Source organism: Panthera leo, chromosome D2, assembly GCF_018350215.1.
Source record: "Panthera leo isolate Ple1 chromosome D2, P.leo_Ple1_pat1.1, whole genome shotgun sequence".
Lineage (NCBI taxonomy): Eukaryota > Metazoa > Chordata > Mammalia > Carnivora > Felidae > Panthera > Panthera leo.
Window position 1 is genome coordinate 18120000 of NC_056689.1, and position 13572 is coordinate 18133571.

The following is a 13572-nucleotide window of genomic DNA, read 5'->3' on the forward strand; positions in this document are numbered from 1 at the left end:
CAGACTCAGCTGGGTAACGTGGTAGAAACACAGAGACCGAGGCCCGAACCTGCCTTGGTGAGGCTGGGGCTCTGTGCTCCCCACTAGCTTTTCAGGGTCTTCTGGCGCCTGGACCACGGGGGATGCCATGGGCTCCTGTTGTACACAGTGTGGCACACTCTCGTGTGCCCACTGCAGTGATGCTGGTACTGACAGGGCCTGTGGGCGGTGACAGGCTGACCCCTCAAGGTCAAGTCTTACGTGCTCCCTCGCCTTTCCTTTCATCTTGTCCAGATTCCTCAAGACATTTTGCCACGAGTTATTTCCATTTTCTCTTATTTCTTCAACTTCTCCTCTCTGGGCTTTCTCTTTCTCTTTCCAAAAAGAAAAAAATAAGAAAGGAAAGGAAAGGAGAGGAGAGGAGAGGAGAGGAGAGGAGAGGAGAGGAAGGAAAAGAAAGGAAAGGAAAGGAAGGAAAGGAAAGGAAAGGAAAGGGAAGGGAAGGGAAGGAAAGGAAAGGAAAGGAAAGGAAAGGAAAGGAAAGGAAAAGAAACATCATGCTCTAAGTGTGGCTTATAATAATAAAGAAATGGGTAAAACATAAAGGTCCAAGGAGAGAATTGGCTATATACGTTATTGAACAAAGTCATTTGCGCCCCCCAGATTTACATCATACAAAAACCTATGAGGGTATGAAGAAAAATTCCTGCTACAACAGGAAATGAATACAAAGCTACAAAATGGACATGCAAATACAAAGTAGCCATATCACGCATAGCTGTGTAATTTAAAAAGTTTTGTTATGTTTATTTTTTAGAGAGAGGGAGCATGTGTGCACATGAGTGGGGGAGGGGCAGAGAGAGGTGGGGACAAAGGGTCTGAAGCAGACTCCGAGCTGTCAGCGCGGAGCTCCGCGCCAGGCTCGAACTCACGAACCGTGAGATCATGACCTGAGCTAAAGTTGGACGCTTGACCGACTGAGCCGCCCAGACGCCCCTGAGTTTTGAGGAAGCACTCTAACAAGCAACAGAACCGTCATAAATACCTGGGCCTAGAGAACAAGCATAGGGCACGGTCAGTTGTGATTTTCTCTGGGTGGTGGGATGGGGCGAGACGTTCATCTCTGTCTTTGGGTCTTTTACAATTTCCAAATCCTTCTAAAAGGGGCACACATTAATTTCAGAACCAGAAGACGGTTTAAAACCACAGAAAGCATTTCTTTTTCTTGATGTGGTGCCCTCAAGTTAGCATCGAAATGATTTACAACCTTCCCCCTGCCCCCCCCCCCCCCCCCCCCCCTGCCCTGCATTTCTTGAAGGCGTTGTTGACACTTATTTTTCCTGTACTTAAGTCCCATTCATTCATCTCGTAATCCTGCATGGTACTCTGTTTCCAGTCCAAACAGACGGGAGTGTGTTTGCCAAGGATTCCGGCTCTCGCCTTGACCTCTCTGAAGCATTTGGAAGTGTTGACATTGTTGAATTCTTTCTCTTTCTTGAGACGGTCTCCTCCCTTTCCTCCCACGGAATTACTCATTTTCTTACAAATATTTATTGAATACTTGATATGGGCCAGGCGGTGTTCTAGGCCCCTGGGATACGTCGGTGAAAGGAAGCAGATGCGCTCCTGGGGTTTACATTCTGGCCGGGGGAGGGAGGAGGCGGAATAAACAGAAAGTGTAAGAAATAAGTTACGTGGTGTTGAAGGTGATAAGGACCACCGGAAGGACAACCCAGGCTAAGAGGTACGAAGAGTTCGGGAGGGCGCTGGGCGGTCTGTGGTGGTTCTAAGTCTCATGGTGAAAAACGTAAATGGGCACAGACTCAAGTGAGGTGAGGAAAGTCACTGGGAATGACTGGGGAAATCCGGGAAAGAGGGGTCCAAGCAGAACAACGGTTGGTGCAAAACAGCAGTCTGAAACAGGCCGGAAGCCCGCATGGCGAGGGTGGCTGGGAGCGACCAGAAGCAGGGGCTGAGAAGGGGGAGCTTCGTGGGCTTCGCTGGAGACTGGGCTCTTGCTCTGAGGGGAATCCAGAGCTGCTGAGGGCTTTGGGTGCTGTGGAGGAATCTGACTTCCGTGTTGAAGGCCGTCGGGCAGAAGCAGGGAGACCTGTGAGGAGCCCCTTCAGGTGACAGGTGTGCGAGGTAGCAGGTGGAAGGAAGTCCCGGGATTCCGGATCTGGCTTGAGGACAGAGCCCACACCATACCTCTCCGTCCTTCGCTGCCCTCTCTTCTTCCTGCCTCCTTTCTCTCTGCACTCCAGCCCTCGGTAAACCCGGCCACTTAGGTGCCTCCCCTAAGTTCCCGCAGTCAGGCAGACGGGTCCCCCCACCTTTTTCCAGCTGAGAGCCACATCCCAAGATCCCTCCAGGTGGAACACCGTGGCTGAGCTTTCTATCTCTTGGATAGAGATTCAAACCAGGAACCTGGGGAGCTTGTTGTCAGTCTCTGAGTGATCAGAAGAGCTGTCCTGTGCTGAGAATTGAAGTGGGTCCCTTGGACTCTCATTTAGAATGAGCAACACAGTACTTCGCAGGGTATATTCACATCTAGTATTCCATTATTTCATGTGATGAAATAACCAAGCCCAGCAATAACCCTGGGATATGGCGTGGCAGGTACAATTACACTTGCTTATGAGTTAGATAACTAACACATCGAGGGACTTATTCAGTGATGGTGGCAGTGAGTGGCGGCGACGGGACTAGAACTCGGGTCTCCTGGCTCCTCGTCAGTGGTACCAGTCTCTGGGAATCCTGGGGCCCTTATCACAACATCATAAAGCACAAGTAAGAGCATCTTGGCTGCTGTGCGTTCCGGCCAAAAAATAACTGTGAAAACCAGCAAACTTCTCACGGTTAGTGGACATGCCCTGGTGCCCAAGCTCAGATGGAGTGCCCGCCCCCCACAAAGAACCCAGCTTGGGCTGCCCCTTCTCCTGCTGCTCCCCAGGCGATGTGAGACCCTGCCAGGTGCCATCTATCCATAAGCTATGCCAGGACGCTATCCTGCCACCAACAGGGCCCCTTTCCTTTGGGCTTTACTTTGCTATTAGGAGAGGGAAATGAGACACCAGCTCAAGTTTTACTCTGGGAGTGCAGAGTATAGACAGACCGCCGCCGGTTGTAGGAGCTGGGAGGCTCGGCGGCTGGTAATGGCCTTCAAACTGAATGGACGATGAAAGCTGAATGCGATAGTGCACTCAGGCTATAATTAATTTAGAATTTGAAATGGAGAGAAACTTTAGTTATTTCAAGCTGGGCAAACCAGAGGTTGCCGTAGGGCTGTAATTCCTTCTCACATGCCTATCAAAACTATGTACCTAAAAAAGTCATCTCCATTCCACCATGGAGGCCCTTCTCTCTGACCCATTTCCCATTATTAGACCAATTATTACTCAGCTTCTGTTCCAAGGGATTCATGATCTGTCGGTGGAAGGAAGGGGGAATTTATGGGCTGGCTCAAGGTGTCGCCAGAGCCCTCCTCTCTCCCTAGTTGCTGCCCTCTGTGCCATACAGGTGAGCACTCAGGACTCAGCCCCCCTGGCAAGGGGTCCTCCTGGGGAGGAGCAGGACTTTCACTGACAGAGCAGTTGAAGGCGGAGCTTCAGCCAGGGGGCGGGAGCTCTTCTGAGAAGGGTGAAATCTCCAACTCCTGGCCACAGCAAGGGGCTGCTGCCTTAACTGTTACATCTCTGAGGGACCTCCACAGGAAGGGTTTCCTCTTTCCCTTTGCCCAAGTGGCACACTTTGGCACTTTCCAGAACAGGAAAGAGAGGATCAGATGAGAAGATACCCTTTCCCAGCCTGTCAAAGAACTAAACAAAATGCTCTTCTTAAACGTGAAGACAATGGAGTCAAGTGTATCTCTGAGGTCTGTGGTCTAAAAGATAGGAATAGGGACACCTCAGTGGCTCAGTCAGTCAAGCATCCGACTCTTGATTTCTGCTCAGGTCATGATTTCACTGTTCCTGAGATCAAGCCCCGTGTTGGGCTCTGTGCTGAGCAAGGAGCTTGCTTGGGATTCTCTCTCCCTCGCTCTCTGCCTCTCCTCTCGCAAAATAAATAAATAAACATTAAAAAAAAAGAGTAAAAGATAGGAATAGCATGACAAGAATAAAGATGTAAATAGATATGTGAAATCCAACCAGAGGGAGCAACAATTGGCTGGAGGGCTGACCGCTCTGTCACAAGTCAGCAGAATGAGGTCATGTAACACAAGTATAGGTGAAATACATGTGGAGACCACCCTGTTTGGAGACTATTGGCACAATGACTCTGAAGCCAGGATTCACCTGGCAGTCAAGGTCCCCAACAAGCACCCAAGCCATATTCCAGCCAGAGATCTACTGATCATTAAAAATTCCCCAGTTAACTGGGAGGCAACCACAACAATTGTATGAGAAAATAACCCAAAAGTTGTCTGGATTGATCCCCTAGCAGGGAAACATCTTTCAATCACAGAAAGATCTAGATTTAAATTAGAAATGCTTAAGAGAATCAACCCACAGTGAGACTATTTTGTGGGTAAGGTGTTGAGAGAGCATTTTCCATGGGTTTCTCCTGTTTCTGCACATCGTGTGAGCAGACGCATGACTGCCTTTCTTCTGCACTATCTTTTCAAGGATATGTGGTGAACAGCTTTGGAAAACAGAGACAGTGTTCCTCCAGAGCAAAGGGCAGGTTTATTTACTGTCCAGTACAATAAAGATAACGCCATTCTCCACAGCAAAATTGAAGCAGACTTACTGTCCATTAGAAAAGATCTGGGCACCCTAAGCTCAGGGCTCCTCTCCCATAATCCATTGTGGGTGCAGGTGTCACTTGGCCTGTTTCACACCACCCTTGGGGACTGGGACTCAGAAACTGGTATAAATGCTGAATTCTACTATTGCTATGAGTAACTAAGTCCTTTGTCTCTGACTCAGAAGGCTCCTATCCTTTGCCAGCAGCCACCAAACTGATTATTTTGAAAGTAGGCTAAATTTCAGACTCTTCACAATTCTTGACGTAAGTATTCAACTCATATTTAGTACTTAAGTTCCTACAGTACTTAAGAGATTTTGGCTTATGCAAGTAATAGGCCAGTTTTGTGATTCCATATTAAAATTAAGTGATTTACATTTGTGATTTTTGGGGGGCACCTGGGTGGCTCAGTCGGTTAAGAACCAGACTTTATTTAGCTCAGGTCATGATCTCACAGTTCATGGGTTCAAGCCCCGTGTTGGGCTCTGTGCTGACAGCTCAGAGCCTGGAGTCTTCTTGGGATTCTGTGTCTCCTTCTCTCTCTGCTCCCCCCTTTCTCTCCCAAAAATAAATAAACATTAAAAAAATAAAATAAATTTGTGATTTTTTTAAAATGTAAATTCAAATTACTTCACATGTAATGTAGTATTGGTCTCAGGAATAGAATTTAGTGATTCATCACTTACATATGATACCCAGTGCTCATCCCAACAAGTGCCCTCCTTAATGCCCATCACACATGTAGCCCATCCCCCCCCCACCACCCCTCCCCCAACCCTCAGTTTGTTCTCAACTCAGTATTTAAGAGTCTCTTCTGTTTGTCTCCCTCTCTGTTTTTGTCTTTATTTTTCCCTCCCTTCCCCTATGTTCATCTGTTTTGTTCCTTAAATTCCACGTATGAGTGAAATCATATTTGTCTTTCCCTGACTAATTTATTTTGCTTAGCATAATACATTCTAGATTTACTAAATTTATATAGAGTGTAAGAACACTTAAAAGGACCTAGATTCATCTTGTTTATAAATTACAATTAATTGGACTTATGAAAATTGACTAAAGACCCTGGAAAGGCTTGGTTTATCTATCGGACAATTGAAGTACCTTACAGAGGAAAAAATATATATTAAATTTACAAACCCAATTTCATTTATTTATTTAATGTTTATTTATTTTTAATTTTTTTAATGCTTATTTATTTTTTACAGAGAGAGAGAAAGAGTGGGAGAGGGGCAGAGAGAGAGAGACAGAATCTCAAACAGTTTCCAGACTCTGGGCTGTCAGCACAGAGCCTGACGTGGGGCTCAAATTGGGGAACGGTGAGATCATGGCCTGAGCTGAAGTCAGATGCTTAACCAACTCAGCCACCCAGGGGCCCTGCCCGCTTCCTTCTTTAAGTTTTTTTGGTGTTTGTTTGTTTGTTTGCCGTCGTTAAGTTTTTAGGCGACCTTCTAACCCAGAACGAGACATTTCTTCTGATTTCCTATCTTAGCCAGAATGAGGAAGTTTCGAGAGTTTCCACTTGGGTTTTTCTTACCGCTGTGGCTCTTACTCCGCAACAGTGTCCTTCCAGCTCTCACGTGCGTCCTTTCCAGTGACACATTCAGGGAACAGACAAATGAACACGAGGTGGGGTGTGAATCCGTTGAACTCACTATGAGATGGGTTTGGAGCCAGAAGTTCTCCACATCAGGGGGAGGGTTGGGATGGCATTTTAAGTTTTAGCCCAGATCTTCCATCCACAGCTCTTTAAAGATCTGAGGCATTCCTTTGCCTCAGGAGAAATAGCCATAAGTTTTTTTTCAGTGACAGATGAAGGAGATAATCACTACCATGTATGCAGTGCTATGATGCTGCAAGGGCATTCCTCAAGGACACCCAGGCTCCCCTTCGGCAATTCGCTCTGGGTCTGACAACAGGCTCAGGTCTGGAAACTGGGCAAAGCATCCTGGTTTTCCATTGCAGCAGCTGACATCAGTCTTTGCCTCACCTGCCCTTCATCTTTGGTTACACAGTTCAAGCAACATGCTGCGATCTCACCACTAGGAACACCACGGTCTGTTAGTCACGCCCCCCTGATTCTTGCAGATAAGGGTCCAGGTTGCCACTGGAACTCTTCTGCTGTTACAGTCATTTGTCCACGTCACCTCTGATGGGTTAGCCCTGCCAACCGTGCTGTGCTTTTCTTTAAAAAAAAAAAAAAAAAAAAAGTTTATCTGCGAGAGAGAGAGCGAGAGAGCGAGCGAGCCCATGAGCAGGGGAGGGGCAGACAGAGAAGGCGAGGTAGAAGCTCTGATTTTACAGAATCTATTTTTGTATGCCTGCCTCACTGAGCATTCTCCCCCTTCTGCTCCCAAGGCCGTTCTGGCATTAATGTCTCATTTGGTTGAGGCCATCCTTTATCACCACGCTGCGGGGCACTGTGTCAGTAGCAGATTAGGGGGGCGCTAAGGGTCCTTGCCAGGGTGCTAAATCCTGAGTCATGGGACAGTGCCCACATGTCAGTGAAGTCTCCCTTCTCCAGCCTTCTGTTTTCTTTCACGCCAGTTATCTCAAGATTCATTCCCAGATGGGACCTCCTGAATCACGAGGGTGCATGTTAGCTGGGTTCCGCGGCCCTTTCCGAAGACGGGAGGCATTTTTCGCGTCTGCCGTGCTGAGATATGCTAGGGCTAATTATTGGTCTACCACAGGGACTGGCAAACTGCGGTCCACGGGTCAAACACGGCCTGTTTTTGCGAATAAAGTGTTGTTAGGACTCTAGCCACACCCATTCATCTACATATTGGCGAGGCTGCTTTTTGGTTTGGTTTTGTTTTTAAGTTCATTTATTTATTTTGAGAGAGAGCGCGCAGGGGCTTGTCCACACGAGTTGGGGAGGGGCGTCAGCCAAGCATGGCTCGAACCCACAAACTGTGAGATCTTGACCGGAGCCGAGATCACGCTTAACCGACTGAGCCACCCGGGGCACCGGGTGAGGCTGCTTTCTGGATGCAGTGCACGAGTTGAGTAGTTATGAGAGGGGTTGCATGGCCTGCAAAGCCTAAGATATTTGCTGTCTGTCCCTTTACAGAGAAAGTTTACCACCCCTGGCCGAGAAAAGCCTAAGATATTTGCTATCTGTCCCTTTACAGAGTAAGTTTACCACCCCTGGCCGAGAAAAGCCTAAGATATTTGCTATCTGTCCCTTTACAGAGTAAGTTTACCACCCCTGGCCGAGAAAAGCCTAAGATATTTGCTTTCTGTCCCTTTACAGAGAAAGTTTACCACCCCTGGCCGAGAAAAGCCTAAGATATTTGCTATCTGTCCCTTTACAGAGAAAGTTTACCACCCCTGGCCAAAAAGCCACGAGGGCAAGTATCATCTTACAAAGCACCGGCTTCAGGTGAGACCTCCACGTCACCTTGGGGCAAGGGGAGGCTATGAAAGCACCGAGAGGGCCAGGTAACCTGAGGATTGAGGGGTCTGGAGCACACGTACCCAGACGACCCCTTCTAGGCTGCCGGGTCCCGCTCTTCTTTACGGCGCCTTGACTTTGGCACCGGCTACTTGCTGGGGCCGTAACGTCAGACCTCACCACGCGTTTTATCGGGTCCAAAGCCACGTGTACAGCGGGATGTGCCACCGGCCCCGGCAGGCGACCGTCCTTTTACGTGCTACCACAGAGGGCTTCTGGCTTCCAATCTGGTGCCCTCGTCAATGGTTTTCTGACTTGGGTCTGCCGTTGTCTTCCTGCCCTGATGCACTAAGAGTCCCCCGTGACCGCCACCATCCCGCTCAAATGCTAGCGACATCGGGTAAGCCGGCTCATCTTCCGGCACCTGCATCGCATATGGTACCGGTCAGGCTTTGGTCAGAAGAAGTTATAAGCCTCACCAAGGAATTTTTACATAGAAAACTTCGTATGGAGAATTTGAAAACAGCTATTGAGGACCTGGGCAGGTAAGAAGGGAGCACTGAGACCAGTCACCTCGGTTTGCCCAGAGCTATGTTACTATCAGTGCTGAACGTCCTGCCTTCTGGGAAACCCCGTAGCCCCAGGCAAACCAGACCTGTTGGCCACCCTCACTGTGGTGTCGCCGAGGTAGTAATTGCAGGAAGCGACGAAGACCCCAAGACTGGGGGATCATGGGGAAGGGTTTTGTCTCGACAGGGGGCACCCCTACTGAGGGGGGGCCATGAAACGGGTTACGGGAAAAACCATTAACTGGAACCACCTGTAGCGGTTGGAACCGACTTCCTCTCCAGAACGAAGAATCATCGCTGAGCGACCCTGGCAGCGATGGGAAGTGGCAAGTCCCTTCTTCCTCGTCCAGCCCCCTGTTTCCCTCCAGCGTCCCACGGCACCCCAGAGCCTAATTCCACCCAGGCGGCATGGAAATGGAATGTTGAGGGTCCCAGCTGCAGCATCACAGGGCACAGAAGGTCACCTCCCCCCTGGGGACAGGACTGCAGGTGCCAAATAACCAGCATGCATCCCGGGTATTCACAGAAGGGGGTCTTCATGATGGGCTACAGCATGCCAGGGGGTATCACCACCCCCTCCCTGCGAAGACCCAGGTCCTTGTCGCCATCTACTAACAAATAAATGACCCAAGACACAGGATCTGCTGTCTGGACCTCGTAATACCAAGTGTCTTCATTTGGACTGCCCAGATCTGATCCCAAAGCAAGGGTTTGAGTACAAGTGGTTTATCTGGGAGGTGGGGGGACAAAGAAAGGGTGTGTTATCGGCCAGCCACCCCCATGGGTGGCCGCGGGGGAGCTTTGGCCTCCAGGGCCACAGCGGGTCCCTCTTAGGCTCTCGAGCTTGGGGAGGGGTTCACTGCACCGGCGCCATAGCTCTCCGCAAAGTGGCTGTTGATGGCACAAGGTGACAACCACCGATCAGGCAGGAGGAAAAACAGGTGAGGTCTGTGGTCCCCATGAGCGAGATGCCTGACAGACCCAGTAAATAAGAATATGGCAGGTGGGAGGGGGCTGTGGTATTTCCGTGCAGGGTTTGAGGACTGGTCCTGTCCTGCCTCACCTGGGGCCCAAGTGACCTTCTGTGGCTGCAGAGAAAGGCCTCGGGCAATGAGACACAGCTGGAAGTCGGCTGGAGCACCCCTAGAGCGGAGGGTGCAGGCAGAGCACCCACAGCTTCTGCTCCAGGGAGGCAGGAAGAACGGACAGCTGGGGCTCAGCGAGAGGAAAAATTCACCGTCCCCGGGCCTGGGGCTCACTGCTAACGCGCCGCACGGGGGTCACCTCCTCACAAGCCATGGAACTTGCCCTTTTGTTATTGTCATTTTGCAGATGAGAAAACCGGGGCTCCCAAAGGTCTGGCAACTCGCCCACAGCAGTGGCCGACACGGGCTGAGGTCCTAGGTCTGCACGACCCGGAGTTAGCACACCTAAGCACCCTGCAGCGAATGCCCGCCCCCACTGGAGACGGCGTGGGCGGGCAGGCGCGCGCACATCTCCTCCCGGTGCCAGGCGTGTAGGGCAGAGGCTCTGTGGGCCACTTGCCCATCCCAGGCCGGCTTGTCCCTGGCGATACTGCAGCACCGACTCTCTTAACTGCGGTCCCGTGGACGGGGCTGGTTTTGCTGAGCCAGAGAAAACACCCAGTTTGCCTGGGTCTTGGGAGTTTCCTTTCTCTGGTTATTTTTGCAAGGCCGGGAAAAGAGCAAATCCTACCCCAAACTGACTACCTTCTTGCTGGGCGTGGTTTATGGCAATGATGTCAGGACCCCACCCCCACCCCGGGGGGTGGGGGGGAGAATGGACCTTGCAAGTGTCATTTGGCCCTTTGAGTCTGCATTCCATGATGTTTAATCGTTGACAGCTCTACCAACTGGGGAGCAGATAAGACTTGCGTCCTTTTTAGATGACACATTTGACTCAGTCCCTCCCTCCATACCTGTTCATAAATTGGCAGGGCCCCCCAGTGTGGAATATCAAACGAGGGGGGTCTCCAATCTGGTTGATTTATAGATTTCTTGCTAATTCTTTCTGTTTTCTCTTTTCTTAAGGGTTCATTGTGGAATAATTAAAACACGCACAAAAGCAAAGAGAAAAGGAAAATCAACCCCCATGAGCGCATCACTCAGCTGCGGTCATGATTAACTCAACCACTCTCGTTTCGCCCACACACTCCCCGGATCCCTGGATTATGTAGACCGTATCACTGTGGTGCTCTTCTAAAAGTATCAATTCCTAAGCTACTCCCTCTGAATTTTCTGATTCAGTAAGTCAGGACTGGGGTCTGAGAATCTGTATGTTTTTATCAGTTCCTCGGGTTTCGGAAGCTATAGTATAAAGAAACGAACATGGGTTCTACAGCAGGCAGGTCCTAGTATGAGTCCTGGCTTTGCCCAAGCTATGCAACTTTGGGTGAAAATTCACAATTTTTAGACTTTTTGTCTCGAAGAACAACCACCTCTGTCAACCTGTGGTCTACTGAGACCGTCTGATCCTTTTCACGTTAAATAAATGCTCTCAAACCTAGTATCCCTCAGCCTTCCCTTGTCTTGGTGTTGGGGTGGGGATGGGGGGCCGGGTTACTTGGGAGCTATCCTGTTTGGGGATGGCTATGTTTGCAAAAATCTCCCCAACCCTGTCGCCGCACCCCCTTCAGTCCTGTGTAGCCTCCCTCACTCTGTTTGCTCGAACTCTCCCTGCCCAGCTCCCTGGGAAACTAAAGGGTGAAACTTCTTCTAGATGGCGGTCTTCACTTACAAAATTCCTGGACCTGGCGTAAGCTTGCATTTGGTGCAGGTGGCTAACCACCTTTTTTTTAAACCAAGACGAATCCTTAATTTCCGGGGTTGGCGTTCAATCGCTGGCTGCTCGTAAAAAAGCAAGCCAGCTTCACCAAACTGCAAACGCAAGAAGCTTGCAAGCTTTTGGTGTGCTCAGCACTTTTCGAAGGAAGACCGCATCCACTCGCCAGGAATACAGCTTCTTTTGTGTTGTTTTGTGATTTAATTAAACGGAGTTCAGAGAGAGGGAAAGTAAATAATTGGAGGGGGCTGTTTACAAAGGGATTTGTTCCCCTGGGCAGAGTCTCCGGAGCCCCTGGGGGCTTGTGCAGGAACCCAGGAACCGCCACCACCTGAGGCCAGAAGGAACGAGAAGAGGGAGCCCAGGAGAAGGGAGAGCCCTGAAAGCGGCAGCGTCCTCAGGCTGGGAGACACACGCGGCCCCGGCCACCTCGCAGGGAGAGAGCCAGGGGGGCAAGCGCACAACCTCACTCTCTCCACCCCTCCCCCTTCATTCTCCTCACTGGCTAAACACAACCAAAAACCACAGAATTTGGAAGCCTGTCGACGCCATCCATATAGACCCGGATCCGACACGGCGGGAGTAAAGTGTGCAAGTGGACCTGTACGATCTGACAATAACCATCTGGCAGGTGCCTCAGTTTTCTCATCTGTAAAGTGGGAATCATAATGGAACCAGCCCCTAGTGTGCTATAAGGATTGAGAACTGAACGATGCCCAGTGCTCGTACAGTGCTCTCCCTCCTAGACAGACGGACAGCACTACAATAACAGCACGTGAGCACTACAGGACTAGATATACTTAGTAAGCACTGTGTTAATGTCAGTCGTCGTTCTCAACTCAGAGGAAGTGATGAGCATTCCAGGCAGAGGAGACGCAGAGGAGAAGGGTTGCACCACCCAAGGGCTGGCCACGGTTCTAGGGACTAAGGAGGGGTGGTTCCCTCCTCCCTAGCTCCCCCTGACTTCTTGGAGAGAGCCCAGGTCTACACAGAAGGCACACAAACATCGAAGGGAAGCCTGAGCACATCACTGAGCCTGAAGTTGGGAACCGGATTACATTAAACGCAGCGGCTTGAGGGTTTTGATCTGAGTCAAGAGAAGAGATGAGTTCAATCCTAAGCTTGAACCTGGACTAGTCAATGGCTGGGAGGGTGAGGACAGACATGTCCCCATGCTCTGCTGTCAGCCACCCAAGGCCAAGGCCATCCCACATCTAAACCCACCCAGCCTACGCCTGGAAAGGAGTTGTCCTTTCCCATCATCCAGGATATTTTAAGGCAAGTGACTCCATGTTGCTGTGGGGTGTTCCAAGGCACTGGAGAGAAAAAAATGGGCCACCTGTCAACCTAAGAATGAAGACAGGACCTGCCACAGTCTGGACTGAAGCGCTGGGAAGGCTGCCTTTACCCCTCTCCGCGGCATGGGTAACGGAGGAGAGTGGGAAGGCCAGGATTGGTTTAATGTGGATCATGGATGCCCTGAGCTCAGAGGGTGTGGGGCTTCCTCATTCCTATTCCTGGGAGGGTGGATGGTGGGTGGACAGAGCATGGACAGACTACCTGCTGACTACCCTCTGTGATCCCAGGGGGCAGACTCTCCTTGTGCTTCCTCTGGGGACTAGAAGCTGGACCAGGCGATATTCAGTCCCGTCACATCTCAGCTCTGGCATTTTGAGTTTACGTTTCTCTTGTGGGCTTGAACAGCCAATGGTTCCTAGGTCCTAGAGAGACAGAAGAACATGTTGGAAAGGACAACTCTGAGAATCGAGAGCAGCACAGTCCGGGATGGTGGGCACCCATCAGTCTACCCCATCTCTACCCTTCCTGGCTCAGGCCCTGCCTGTGCAAGTCAGATACGGGCTCTGGGTTGAGCCTCCAGCGGTGATGGGTCCGTTCATGTTCGCACAATGATCTGCAGTAACAACCACTACAGTTTGAGAAGGATAAGTATTAATTTTCTTTGAACGTTTGGTAGAATGTCTCTGAAACGACATTTCAGAGCACGGCCACCCCACTTGCCTGGGTGCCTGACCTGCAGTCTATTACATGAGAAAGAAAGAAGTTTCCGCCTCGCGTAACGCA

The 13572-nt window shown here is 50.3% G+C and overlaps 1 long non-coding RNA gene across 3 annotated transcripts; it reads left to right on the top strand.

Moving 5' to 3' along the window:
• The first annotated feature begins 1571 nt into the window (after positions 1-1571).
• Positions 1572-11150, top strand: LOC122202060. Of its 3 annotated transcripts, none has more exons than XR_006194439.1 (4): positions 1572-1723; positions 7796-8107; positions 10021-10092; positions 10740-11150. It is a non-coding gene; the product is annotated as an uncharacterized LOC122202060 (long non-coding RNA). The 3 variants fall into 3 exon arrangements; XR_006194441.1 differs by having other exon boundaries at positions 8040-8107; XR_006194440.1 differs by lacking the exon at positions 10740-11150 and having other exon boundaries at positions 10021-10159.
• The last annotated feature ends 2422 nt before the right edge of the window (positions 11151-13572 follow it).